At 33.3% G+C, this 13,485-nt stretch overlaps 1 pseudogene; it reads left to right on the top strand.

Annotated features, from left to right (window-relative positions):
• The first annotated feature begins 8,468 nt into the window (after positions 1–8,468).
• Positions 8,469–9,933, top strand: LOC113690628 (wall-associated receptor kinase-like 20; annotated as a pseudogene).
• Positions 9,934–13,485: the final 3,552 nt, after the last annotated feature.

Below are 13,485 nucleotides of genomic sequence, written 5' to 3' on the forward strand. Positions count from 1 at the left end.
CCCTTGTACATTGTCCTTCCTTCAATATCTCTCGAATGCCTGACAACCAAGTTCACAGGGTTCTCCACTTTCACTTCAGTTTTCAGGAGCAAGACTTGGCTAAGGTTGTTAATACGTAATAACGATATGTTACTACTTAGTAGTATAAAAGTTGAATTACAATTTTGGTCCCCATATTTAGGGTCTGGACCAAGATGTTCCCTTTTATTTTACGCCAAGCAGGCTTTAGTCCCTTGTCTTTGAAAATTGAACAAATTGAATTCACCAATGATTGACTGGACAAAACCAAGATCATGTTCCCAATCTTTGTAAATGCAAGACTAATTAATAGTAATCAGATATTAATTTGAGCAATCAACTAACAAATAGACCCATTAATTGCGCCACCTGAGAATGACCTTTTTTTTCCGTTTTTTTTTTTTAATTTAGCATTATCTCATTCTAAATAAAATTAGAGAAAGGAATTTTCCTGAAAAATGAGCTTCAACATCATCTCTCTTTTTTTTTTTTTTTTTGTAAATACAATTAACTAGACACAATGCCTTAATTACCAAACGGTTCAGCTAATTTTTGCAGGTTGTATAAAAATATCCTTGCCAAGAAATTCTGATAATTTTCTTAATATTATTTGTATGCACGTTGAAAATTGAAATAGATAGATCTCCCTACAATTCAAGTTGCAAAAGCGTAAATAGATATTCCCACCGTTCAAGTTGCGAAAGACAGATCCACTTTCATTCCATGTTTGCCACTATACCCATTTTCTTTCCATGATTGCTTATCTTTCCCATTTCCCACTTGCATGTGAGATTTTATTTTTGCATCTCCATTAATGACCACACAGGTTTTCTTTAGTTGTATTGACATCTCAACTTCAATGACCAAAGCATATTAGGAGAATAAGGTTAAGTTGATATGCTTGTTGAGACTTCAGGAATTAGAGATGCTGCATTTAAATTTCTTTTCTGTCTCTCCACTTCTTAAATTCCACGTTTCTTCTACTAGAAAAAAGTATAAAAAAGAAAATATAGATTTGCTTAAAGTATAATTGTATAAGAAAAAAAGGGGGCACTTAAACGTAACCTTATATATATATATATATCTATTTGAGCAAAAAGAATTCGATCATTGAAATAAATTAGGAATGAGAAGTGGAAAGTGCAAATACCTCAAATATTCTAGTAATGATTCTGTCATGCAAAGCCCCGTTTGGCAAGTAAGTTTTTTGGGTGTTTGTCTAAAATTTTACTGCAGATTACTGTAGAAGTTTTTTAAAAAAAAATTTTGAAGTGTGTAAATTTTTGAATATTTTGAAATGCATAGTTTAAAAACTGTAAGAAGTTTTTGAGGTTACTGTAGTTAAAGTTTTTAAAAAACTTGTAGCAGGCAAACTTAGCAAAAAACTCAAGTACCAAAGTACATTTTCCTTTTCGATCTGACTTTATTTTTAATTTTTGGTCCGACATATTGGTCTTGTATTCAAATTATTAAATTGATGTATATGAAGAAAGTGGCTTTATCACCAACAGTGAGATTCCAGACAAGAATGTGCATTGTCTATGTTAAACAAATAACAATGGGTTCCACAAATGGATATGGAACTCAAATGGATAACACATTCAATATCAGGCATCATTAGCCACTCATATATGGTGGGGCACTGCCAAAACTCTTGAGACTGTGTACATCCTTTCCTTCCATCTCATTGTTGATGTTGAAAGGTAGAAGGACAATTTTCTTGTTCAGCTCTTTGTGTTTTTTTTTTTTTTTGAATAAATAGGTGACAGATATGGATGTTTCAAGACGGCCATCCCAATTACGAAAACATGTATTTAATGTGCTTTGATCCGATGACAGTTTCCCTATATGTGATAAGATAGCAAAAGTGGAATAATTCTCAAGTGAATCATTCTAGCATAAGTTTGTTAAAGTAATTCTTATATATACTAACAGTAATTGTACTGATTCAGCTGATTGTATGACATATATATATACATATACATACATAATTGGAATTTTAAATTCGAATTTACATTAGTGGCATGCATCCAAATCTATCAATATATGCATTGTCAGTGTATAGAAAAATAATATAATGTACTAATGTAACGTATATATTTCATTGAGAGATAGAATCTTTAGGTACGTAGATGAGTAAAATGTATAACTATGAAAGATAGGTATAGTATGGACAAAGTAATCATACATTTTTTAGTAGTAATGATTGGCTACTAAAACTTAAGATACATTTTTAGTAGTGATGGTGAATTTGGATTCAAGAGTGGAATTCAAATGAATGAGCTTGAAATCAATAGATTTGAGATACATGCTGATTCATGTAAATTGTTTGGCTAAAAGAAAAACCCAAAATAGATAAAAATTTACAATTGACGAAATAATTGGGACGAAATAATTGGGTAAAAAATGAAAATGTTAGGGCCGGATTCATATCAAATTTTGCAAATTTCTTTTTCATTTTTTGCAGCTTCTGTTCTCTTTTCCTCCAGCAACAGCACTGGCCACGGTCACTAGCAGATGTAAAGGATTTTTTTTTTTTTTTTTTTTGGTGAGAATCCAATTGAAATCACTTTAAAACATTAACAACTTATGTAATTGAAGAAATTAAATTTTGCCCCATCAGAAGATTTCAAAAATCCTTTCACATCCCCTTAAAATATTCAGCACACACTTATATTCTTGTAAATTCTAGACTTTGAGGCCCCAAATTTCAACTTTTGGTTCCACCCCTATACATGGTAATAAAATTTACTCTCTCAGATACAAAATTTTGTATACACTTGAGAGTTTTACACAATACACAATGGGACAAATACCCAAATCTATTTCTTGATTTGGTTTGTCTACTACTTTATTGGCGGATGTGACTCGACAACGAGGACAAAACCCTATCTAATATTCTATGTTCCTTGCACTCGAGATCAATGGTTGAGGGAAGAGATGTAGAGAGGGGTTTGAGTGTAAGATTTTGAAATGAGCCAATTTGGATGGACATGAAACACACAATTATGTAGACCATTAGAATTTCTCCAACTATGGGACGCATTTCAAATCTAAATTCGTCCTAAATAATCCCAATGATACGAAGAGTTTTGATGAAGGATTTAAAATCCAAATTCTTCGATCCGAGCGCAGCCTAAAATTAATTTAGGCATTAAAAGTTTGGAATTAAATTGAGGGCACAGTTTTCACCAATTCCACTAGCCCCACGATTAATTTTGATGACAATGAAAGAGCAAGAAGCTCATCCTCCAAATCATCATCTTAGGAGCGCTTGGTTCAAGCCTAAAAATTGGAATTATAATTGGAATCACGTCCAAAAATTCAGTATCGAGTTTGATCAAGAGTATAATTACACTGACTAGTGTTTGGTATATATTTATCAGGTTTTGAAATCAACTTATTTTTATTTTCTTATCTTAATTTTTTTCTTCTTTCCCTTTTCCTACTTCCTTCTTCTCAGCCCTTAAGTATTCATGCTTCACCAATTTCTCTTGAACCACCACCTGATCAATTTCAACGAAAGAGCAAGAAGGTCATCCTCCAAATCATCATCTTTTTTTATGGCTTTTGCTGATGAATGGAATCGCAAAGCTCATCATGGCTGATTTTACCAATAAGCTAAAACATGAATACTACAATTCATCAATACCCCTTATTGAGCCTTTGTCATTCATTTACAGACCCCCCAACTCTTCTGACAAATGCAGACAGTGGCCGTCTAACTTGTATAATTACTCTTACACCCCCTCTATTTTCATATACTATGTGAAACTTGAAAAAAAAATTATTTAAGCCAAAAATAGCCACTAAATATCCTTAAAGTTGCATTCATCATAGAAGAAGAACGAACAGTTTTTGTCATGGTGAATCATATATACATCCCCATTTTTCCACTCAATTATTATCAAGAATTACTATTTCCCTCCGTTTTTTTTAAAAAAAAAATTTCCCCTAGTTATCTCAACAATTCTTCATTTATAACCAAAATTGATTATCTTAATTTTCATGATAGGCAGGCAAAGTATAAAAACATGGAGAGGTGATCACTAATATAATTCAAGTAAAACCAAGTTGTTACTCTCATTTTGCTGATGTTAAAGCATCATGGTCTTCAACCAATTAAGTGCTTCATAAAATACGCAGACATGTTCCACAACATCTATACTATAGAAGATCAGTGTATTGATAGATGGATAATCTGACTTACCTGATTTGCATGTAGGAAGATGTCGGGCATTTCTTGATCTTCCTCCATGAATAGATTATCGGAATCAGATTCTATCTGTGTCATCTTCTTTCTCTCGTGCAAGTTGCAAATCGAAAGAACAAAATAAATATACAGGCCAAGGGAAACTAAAGAAGGATATGTAATAGCTTGTCGTGAAATAAATTGCATGCCGGAGATATGGTGAGACTCCAAATGCAAGCAAAACCACAGGATGTACGAGGTGGTTCAGTTAAGTGCAGTTCGGATCCTCTATGCCACTGTCCGATGTCAAATTCAGTATAAAAGTGACACTGAATTACCACTGAAAAAGTAGCACTGAGGATCCCGTGTGAGTTAAGTGCGCTTCCTATACCTTTTCTTGAACTGCATTTTACAAGTTCCACAAACTCCATATCAGGAACTAACATGTGAAAAGAATGTGAAATTCTTAGAATGGCAATCCTTTAATTTTATAGAATAACACAAAAGTTCATCCTGGAAACATCAGTTAATGTTGATTTGCTTACAGAAAATTTTTCTCAGTGACAAGTTGTGGTGGAGATTAAGAGTTAAGACAACGCTCACAAAATGATCCTTCTGACCGCAGGAATAGCTCTAGGTGGATTTAACTGTTATTGCTGGGCTCTCATTCTTGTTTGGATTGCGGTTTATTTGTCAAAATATATTTACTTACGTCATCATTACAATTTCCAACACACCTTTTTATCTTTTCAATTACCTTTTTATCTCACATACATCACATCACAAAAAATGTTACAGTAAAAATATCTCTAATAATTCACAATCCAAACAACAGTTTGATATGCAATTAGATATATAAATAAGAAAAAGCTTATGCAATTCTTACTTGCAAATGGTAGCCTCTTGTTTTAACTGGATCTGCTAACAACATCATACTTCTTGTGCAATCATAAAAACCAAAAAGAAACGGAAAATAAAAAGATGTTAACACATGCATTAAGAATTTTAAGGTTCGGCTAAATTAATACTAACTATTAAACAGTATAAACAGTGTTTGGATTGAAAGCAAGAGAAGGAAAAGACTGGACTATAATGAAAAATAAAGAAAAGGAAACTAAAGGAATGTGGATTTCGTTCATTTTATTTGAATTAAATACGGTGAAAGATATTGGTTGGATTGGGGAAGAAAAAGAAAGAAAAATTAATATCATGTGTATAATTTAACAATGCCTAATTTGTAAACATATTTTAGCATCTTACCTTCCTTTAGTCTCCATTCTTTTTATATTCATCTTTTGTGTTATCGGGAAAATATGCAAGATAATAATATGCCAAAATGAACCAAACAATTTTTGCTTGCTCATTTTGGATTTTGGGGGGGGGGGGGGGGGGGGGCGGAGGGGATTACAAAAACCCCAAACTATAAAAGGAACGCTTTGTAAATAATAGCAAACTTCTTAAATATAGTTAAAAATTTCAGATATAATTAAATAAAAGAAAGCTGTGCTTTGGTGATAGAGTGGTATGGAGATTATGTTGAAGACAAATTAAATTAGTGATAAACACGAGTAGGAATAAAATTAGAACATAATTTTAGTTTCTTCCAAATTTAACTATACCTGATATGCACATAAAATTAAGTCAACTTGAAAATGAAAAAAACTAAAAATTTTAACATCAAAAACAAAACTTTTCTTTAGAAAAACTAAAATTTTTTAGAAAGTAATACTAAACCACCATAAAAAGGAAAAAATTTAAATTAGAACATCAAAAACAAACCATTCTCTCTAAAAGGTAAAATAATTGAAAATTATAACATAAAAAGTGAAGGCTTCTGTCTAGAAAAATTAAAAGTTTTTGAGTTATTGAATGTTGTAACTCAAGGGAATTTTGTAGCTCAGGGGTTTGTTATTTATAAGTTAGAAGTGTTAGTTTTTTATGTAGTAATTTTTAATTTTCTCCTTTTTATGTCGACCTAATGTCATTTTTTCAAAAAGTTTTTAAATATTTTTTCAAGAGAGAAGTGATTATTTTTTATGTTATAATTTTTAAATTTTTTTTATTGAATTAATGTCATGTGCATTTTAAGTATAGCTAGATTTGGAAGAAATTGAAGTGATATTCAAATTATATCCCTAAAATCTATTTTTAACTATCATTTTGGGACTAATTTGCCTTGTTTTTTTCAATATGAGGGAGTTACTTGCTTCATTTTAGTAGGGACAAAAAAAAATTTTTTTTGCCAAAATGTGAAGGACGAAACATATCATTTTCCCCTTAATGTTTAACTGCATTTCATTGCCATTTTGGCATAATTATTTTGATATTTTGTTTTTCTAGTATTACTAATTCGTTGATAGAACACTCTAGCATACTTACATATATGAAAGTGTAATTCCTCGACTTGATCATGCTTAGGAATATAATCAACATATTTTTTGTCACAAGAATTTTGCTCCCAAACAAAATTTCATATCAATAGTTGTTTAATTAATTTCTTCAACGCAAATGTGCATTTTTTTCTTTTCTTTTTTTTTTTGTATGAAACATTATAAACTTTACAATTTCCCGGTCTTAAGTACACATACAAACCCATATTGTGTGTTTCTGCCTCTTAAAAACATGTACATGTATGTTGAGAATAAGTGCCAGGCTATGATGGGTAGAACTAGGAGAGACCAGTATGGGATTTTCTTGAAAACTGACTCTCCAACCTCTTTATAATTGAGCATATTCTAATAGATATATGACCAACGATTAGAAGCGGTCAAGAAGATTCTGCTAGAAAAATTTTGAGTCTCTCTAATCTGAATATCTGCAAATCCAAAATTTATAGGAACAACTTTTTTTTTTAAGGGTAAAAAACAAAAAAGTCCCCCGTGGTTAACCTAATACACAGAAAAGTCTCCCATGGTTTCAAAATATACAACATGACCCCTCATGCTTTGAACTAAATTGTAAAGGTGACGGAATCCGTTAAACTTAACGGAAATGGACGAAATGACCAAAATGCACTGATATAATTAAGCAAAAGACAGCTCAAAAAATCATTTGTTTTATTCTCTAAGTAGAGAGAATTGAGGGTTAAGGGGTAGAATAGGTATATTTGATAAAAATTAGGTATAAAAAAAAAATTTTAGGTTCCAATAAGTCATTTCCGTTTAGTTTAACGGATTCCGTCACCTTTATAATTTAGTTCAAAGTATGAGGTGTCGTATTGTACATTTTGAAATCATAGGGGGCTTTTCTGTGTATTAGGCTTACCACATGGGCTTTTTTATTTTTTACCCTTTTTTTAAATAAAAGTACTTATATTGAACTGTGTGCCAAGAATTTATGATGGTTCGTCTAAAAAATGGTTTGGCATTCCACATTTATTTGAAAATGGCAAAACCAAGGTAAATATATCCCTTCATTAAATAATTGCCTCATCCATCTATGTGGAAATAAATGCTCAAAATAAATAAATACAGGTGTCTAAAAGGGGAAAAAAAAGACTCAATTGGAAAAGTTGCACTAAAATATAATTTCAAAGTTTCTAAATCCTAAATTAGCTTGTCCCCTAAAAATCTTGAGGTAATTTGAGGGCCAAACTTTCAATCAATCTCTACTTGCCCTTCAATTTCTGTTGATGTTAATGAAAGAGCAAGTGAGTTGGCTTCTTGAAGCTGAAAGCCTACAAATTCAAGGTTGCTGCTTAATCTATAGCTGTTGGTATGGCCAATCTATTATTCAACTGTTGACCTTCTTTCCATCATCCTTTTTGCTAGTCAATGAAAATGACCGCGGACTGGAGAGTCAATATGCCCTTTGCACTAGTTTTAGCTTAGCCTCTAAACTTGGCGATATGCAGCAGTGGAGGAGAAAAAATGTACTGGTAACAAAAGGGCTGTGGTTGGTCAGTACTGGTGACATTACATTCTGATTCTTTAGCTTTACGATTTATGCAAGAGAAGTTTTCCCTAATTTCTTCTGTGGCGACGCCATATCGTAGTTTTTTGGCTGGTAAAAATTTGAACATGTTCTGTTCTGACAAGAACTAACAAGCAGCACTCTTCTCTTGCTGAAACATCCCTCACAGGGTTGTAACTTGAAAGCAATACAATTTACACCCCCTTAATCAAGCATGACATCCTGTTAACCTTAGTCAACCTGATTCAAATGATATGAACAATTTATATTCACCATGAAATCCAACTACATGATATTTCTTATGTTTCAAAAGTTGGCCTAGATTTAATTGTGCATTTGCCTTTCAATGGGTTAGAACTCGCTCAATTTAAGATCTTATGTTCGTTGCCTGAAATCTTCAACATAACAAGAATACGAAGAGGTGGGGATTATTGTTCAGTGACACTAACATATGTTAGGAACAATACAGGTCTCTCTACGGGTCTGGGTGCAGGACTAATATTGGCAGCAATTGGATTTTTACTTTACAAACGACATCAGCTAGCGCATCAAGGAGGCAAAGGATCGGCTTGCTCGGGAGCGTGAAGAGATTCTCATTTCTGGCGGTGGCAAATATGCAAAAATATTTAGTGGGAAAGAAATAAAGAAGGCAACAAACAACTTCTCAAGGGACCGTCTTCTTGGTGTAGCTAGGAGGCTATGGCGAAGTGTACAGAGGCATCCTTGCAGATGGAACGGTTGTTGCTATCAAATGTGCCAAGCTAGGGAACACTGAAGGGACTGACCATGTTCTTAATGAGGTCAGAATACTTTGTCAGGTCAATCACAAGAGTCTGGTAGGCCTCCTTGGATGCTGTGTTGGGCTCGAGCAACCGTTGATGGTTTATGAATATGTCCCAAATGGAACCCTTCTCGATCATTTACAAGGTTTGAACAGGAAACCCCTAGCGTGGACTGCTCGTCTCAACGTTGCTCACGCGACTGCTGAGGGGCTTGCTTACCTCCATTTCTCTGCAGTTCCTCCAATTTATCACCGTGACGTCAGGTCTAGTAACATTCATGGTTCAAAGTCGCGATCGCGGTCGCGGTTGCGATCGCGGCCTGGACCGTTTCACATCAGTTTCTGCATATCAGTCGCGGTCTCGGCGAGAAGCGAATTTTTGAAATATTTAATATTTTAAAAATTATAAAAAAAATATGATAAACAAAAATAATTAAAAATTAGTAAAAATAATAAAAATTCAAATTGATTCGGAATGACTCGGAGTGACTCAGCCGGTTCAACTTTTCATGGTGACGTCTCGACCAGTCACGTATCTTGGAAACGTTTCGTTGCAGTCTCGTTTCAAACTAGGCCGAGACGAAGACGACTCGGCCGAGTCTTCGAAATATGGTAACATTTTGCTTGACGACAAGCTAAATGCAAAGGTTTCAGATTTTGGGTTATCTCGTATAGCTCATACGGATCTAAGCCACATATCAACGTGTGCACAGGGAACTCTCGGATATCTCGACCCTGAGTGCTACAGGAACTATCAGTTGACGGATATATAAGAGTGATGTCTGCAGCTTCGGCGTCGTGCTGTTGGAGCTCTTGACATCTCAGAAGGCAATAGATTTTAATAGACCGGAAGATGATGTAAACCTGGCAGTCTATGTGCAGAGGTTGGTGGACGAGGAGAAATAATGGATGCAGTTGATCCAATCTTGAAGCAGGGGGGCAAGCGCCTTGGAGCTTGTTAAATGGGTGGGCTTGTTGTTGGAGAGCCTGGGCCGGCCTGTGAAAGGCCGCCATTGGAGAAGACGCGATGGCCCAGGATAATTGCATTCTACTAATCGGAGTGGCTGGGGGAAATTTGGATTGCGTCGGATATGGGCATCGTTGCATTTGATTCAATGGAGTATCATCGTCTTTGAGGGTCAATGTCAATTTCTTACAATTAGTTGGTGATCAATGGCCCGATGAATTTTATCTCAATTTGTCTTTCCTCCATTTAGCCGTATATGTACCGCTAATACATATAAGATTTACTCAAAATTTAAATATATTTCTTAAAAATATAAGAAAAAATCGTTCAAAACGTCCCTCACATTTTGTAAAATAATTTTTTTCGTCTCTCACTTTTAAAAATATAATTTTACGTCCCTTACAACTTCGCATTGGTCAAATTTGGTCCCTACTTAGGTTTCCTACTAGTTTTTTATCGGAACGCACCACGTGCCTTGCACATAATCATATTTTAATGGCAAAATTATCAAATAAAATTTGATATAATTCGATTCATAATCCCTCACATTTCATAAAATAAATTTTTTCGTCTCTTACATTTCAATGAGGGATGAAAAATTCATTTTGAAAAATATGAGAGATGGAAAAATTCATTTTTTGAAATGTAAGAAACCGAACAATTCATTTTGTAAAATGTTAGGGATGAAAAAATTCATTTTGTGAAATGTGAGGGATTATGAATCAGATTATGTAAAAATTTGATTTGATAATTTTGCCCCCTTAAAAAATGATCACATGCAAGTCACGTGATGGATTCTGGCCAAAAACTAGTCGGAAACTTAGGTAAGGATCAAATTTGGTTAATATGAATTTGTAAGGAATTTAAAATTATATTTTTAAAAGTGAGGAACGAAAAAAGTCATCTTGTAAAATGTGAGGGACGTTTTGAACGATTTTCTCAAAATATAATAACGAGAGGGTGATAATGATTGATGACAAAACGTGCATCGTAAAAAGTTATCTATAAACAATGCACATCTTCTATTTTGACTGCCAACAAACTTCGAACCTTAAACAGTAGTTTCATTCATGAAAAAGTCGGAGCTGCGAAAACTGCATAACATTGCTTGACTGCAAAGATTGTTGGCTGCTGTACTTTTTCTCCCTCTTTTCATATATACCTCCCAGTACTCTAAAGTTTCTTTCCAAGGAACTTTCGGCCCAGATGACGTGTTTGCCGTGTGATTCATTATTTTCTCCATGAATTCTTTTTTTTTTTTTTGGTGTCATTTCTTTATTTATTCGGGTACTTGATGTTAATAAGTTTTGAAATAAAAGATAGGGTAAATTACATTTTATCCCCTGTGATTTATCTTTTTACATAACTCCTATGGTTTCAAAAGGTATACATAACTCCCTTATGGTTTGGATTAAAGTGTCAAAGTAACGGAAATAGTCATTCGTAACGGAACTTTTAAAAATATCAAAATTACCCTTATAAATACATGACATATTAATCCCGTATGATTTTTATATTTTATCATATAACCCCTTTATGGTTTAATATTTTACCATATAACCCCCTTATGATTTTCAAAATATGCACATAACCCCCCTTGGTTAATACATAAATTTCAACTTTATATAAGGGTAATTTTGACATTTTAGGTGACGCCGTTATGAATGATTATTCCCGTCACTTTGATACTTTAATCCAAACCATAAGGAGGTTATATATAACTTTTGAAACCATATGGGGTTATGTAAAAAACGCTAAATCACGGGGGGTAAAGTGAAATTTGCCCTAAAAGATAAGAAATTTAGGTACTCAAGCCTTCTTCATTTCTTTTTGTTTTTTAAAGAAAATTTTGGGTTCTGAATCGACCCATAATAGGCAAACATTCATTGCTTTCTTAGTTTCTTTTCTATGAAAACCTTTAGTAATTTATATTGACGAAGATGCTATGGTTAGAAGTACTTAAATCCACCTAAAGTTTTGTCAGCAAGAGAAACGTTAAGAGCACCTGCAATCTGCAATCTGCAATCTGCATGAGCAGTGGCCGCCGTTTCCTGCGCATCTGCCATGGTGGACGCCGCCGCAACCTAGCATATTGAATTGGTGCAAACCAAAACCAACCAGCGGCTTGATAAATTGAGTCTGGTGGGCATAAAAAAAAAAACAAAAAAAAAAAACCCGCTTTGCTCTAGGAATATGGAGGAGGGTGATTGACTTGTTCTTCGTTCAAAGGAGACGTGAAATGAAACGAAGAAGGAATAGTAATATAATAAAAAATGGAACAGAAAGTGGCACAAAATTTAGAACAAAATATTCGTTGCGTTTTTCTAGTCTGACTGTAATTGTGAATCTCCATCCTTCAAGTTTTCTACGCTGTATTTTAGGTCTCAATAAACACAAAAATGGAGGTGTTCTTGTGGGAAGGAAAGCTGGGAATTCAGGATTAGCATGAGGACGGCTGGGCCATACATAGGGTTTGTTTGGATTGTAAGTTATTTGGGATTATTTGAAATATTTTTACTGTAACATTTTTTGTGATGTGATGTATGTGAAATAAAAATGTGTATTAGAAATTGTAATGATGATATAAGCAAATAAAACTGGGTAAATAATGCACAATCCAAACAAACCTATAGATTTAATCATTTCCAGAGAATCCAAAGCAAATTAATGTCAACGTCAGATTTGGAACATGGGGTGGATGACGACACGGCCCTCCCTTGAATGCTCCCTCCTCAGTCCTCCCCCACTAAGAAATAATTGCAAACCATCATATTAAATATCTAAAAATAAATAAATCAATAAATACGTAGATTTGATCCGTTGCAATTAATTATGTACGCAAAAAAAATTTTTTTGGTATATTTTGACTTAAAATATGGGACTGCGTTTGGATTAGCTGTTTTTTGGGGTATTTTTTAAAAAAATTACTATAGCGGATTTTTTATAGTATATTTTGAAATATTTTTAGAAAATACTTTGAGATATTTAGGAGTAAAAGAGTTTTTAAAATATATTTTGAGATATTTTTTAAACATTAAAAAAATTTAAACTACTTTTTAGAGTATTTTTTAAAAATTTTAATAATTTTTGAAAAACTAATTTTTGAAAAACTCAGCAATCGAAACAAAGACTTCCAAGCTCAGGCTAAAAGCTCCAAACTTTGGTTAAACGATCAAAAACACTAAACTAACCACCAAGTCCTTAAGGTATGATAGGGTGAGAGATGAAGGGTTCTCTAAAAAATTCAGATGGTGTGTAGTGTACTCGTATGATCCGATAGTGATTCACTCTTCATTGACTCCCTGTAGGTCTAGTTGGTCCTCCCCTTAAATTAGAATAGAGTAGAATTATATAAATCAAGAGTCTGTTTGGTTGGAAGTAAAATGTTTTTCTTGGGAAAATATTTTCCGTGAAAGTAATTTTCCATGAAAATCATTTCCCTTTCATCATTTTCAGATGTTTGGTTAGTTAATTGAAAATATTTTCTTACTTCATTTTTCTGGTGTTTGTTTAACTTTTGAAATATTTTTACTTTTATCTCTATATTTACTTTCTACACATTATAACTACATACTTCTTCCCATGCAAAATAAGAAAATTTATCTCATTGTTTAA

The sequence above is a fragment of the Coffea arabica genome, chromosome 5c (assembly GCF_036785885.1).
Source record: "Coffea arabica cultivar ET-39 chromosome 5c, Coffea Arabica ET-39 HiFi, whole genome shotgun sequence".
Taxonomy (NCBI): domain Eukaryota; kingdom Viridiplantae; phylum Streptophyta; class Magnoliopsida; order Gentianales; family Rubiaceae; genus Coffea; species Coffea arabica.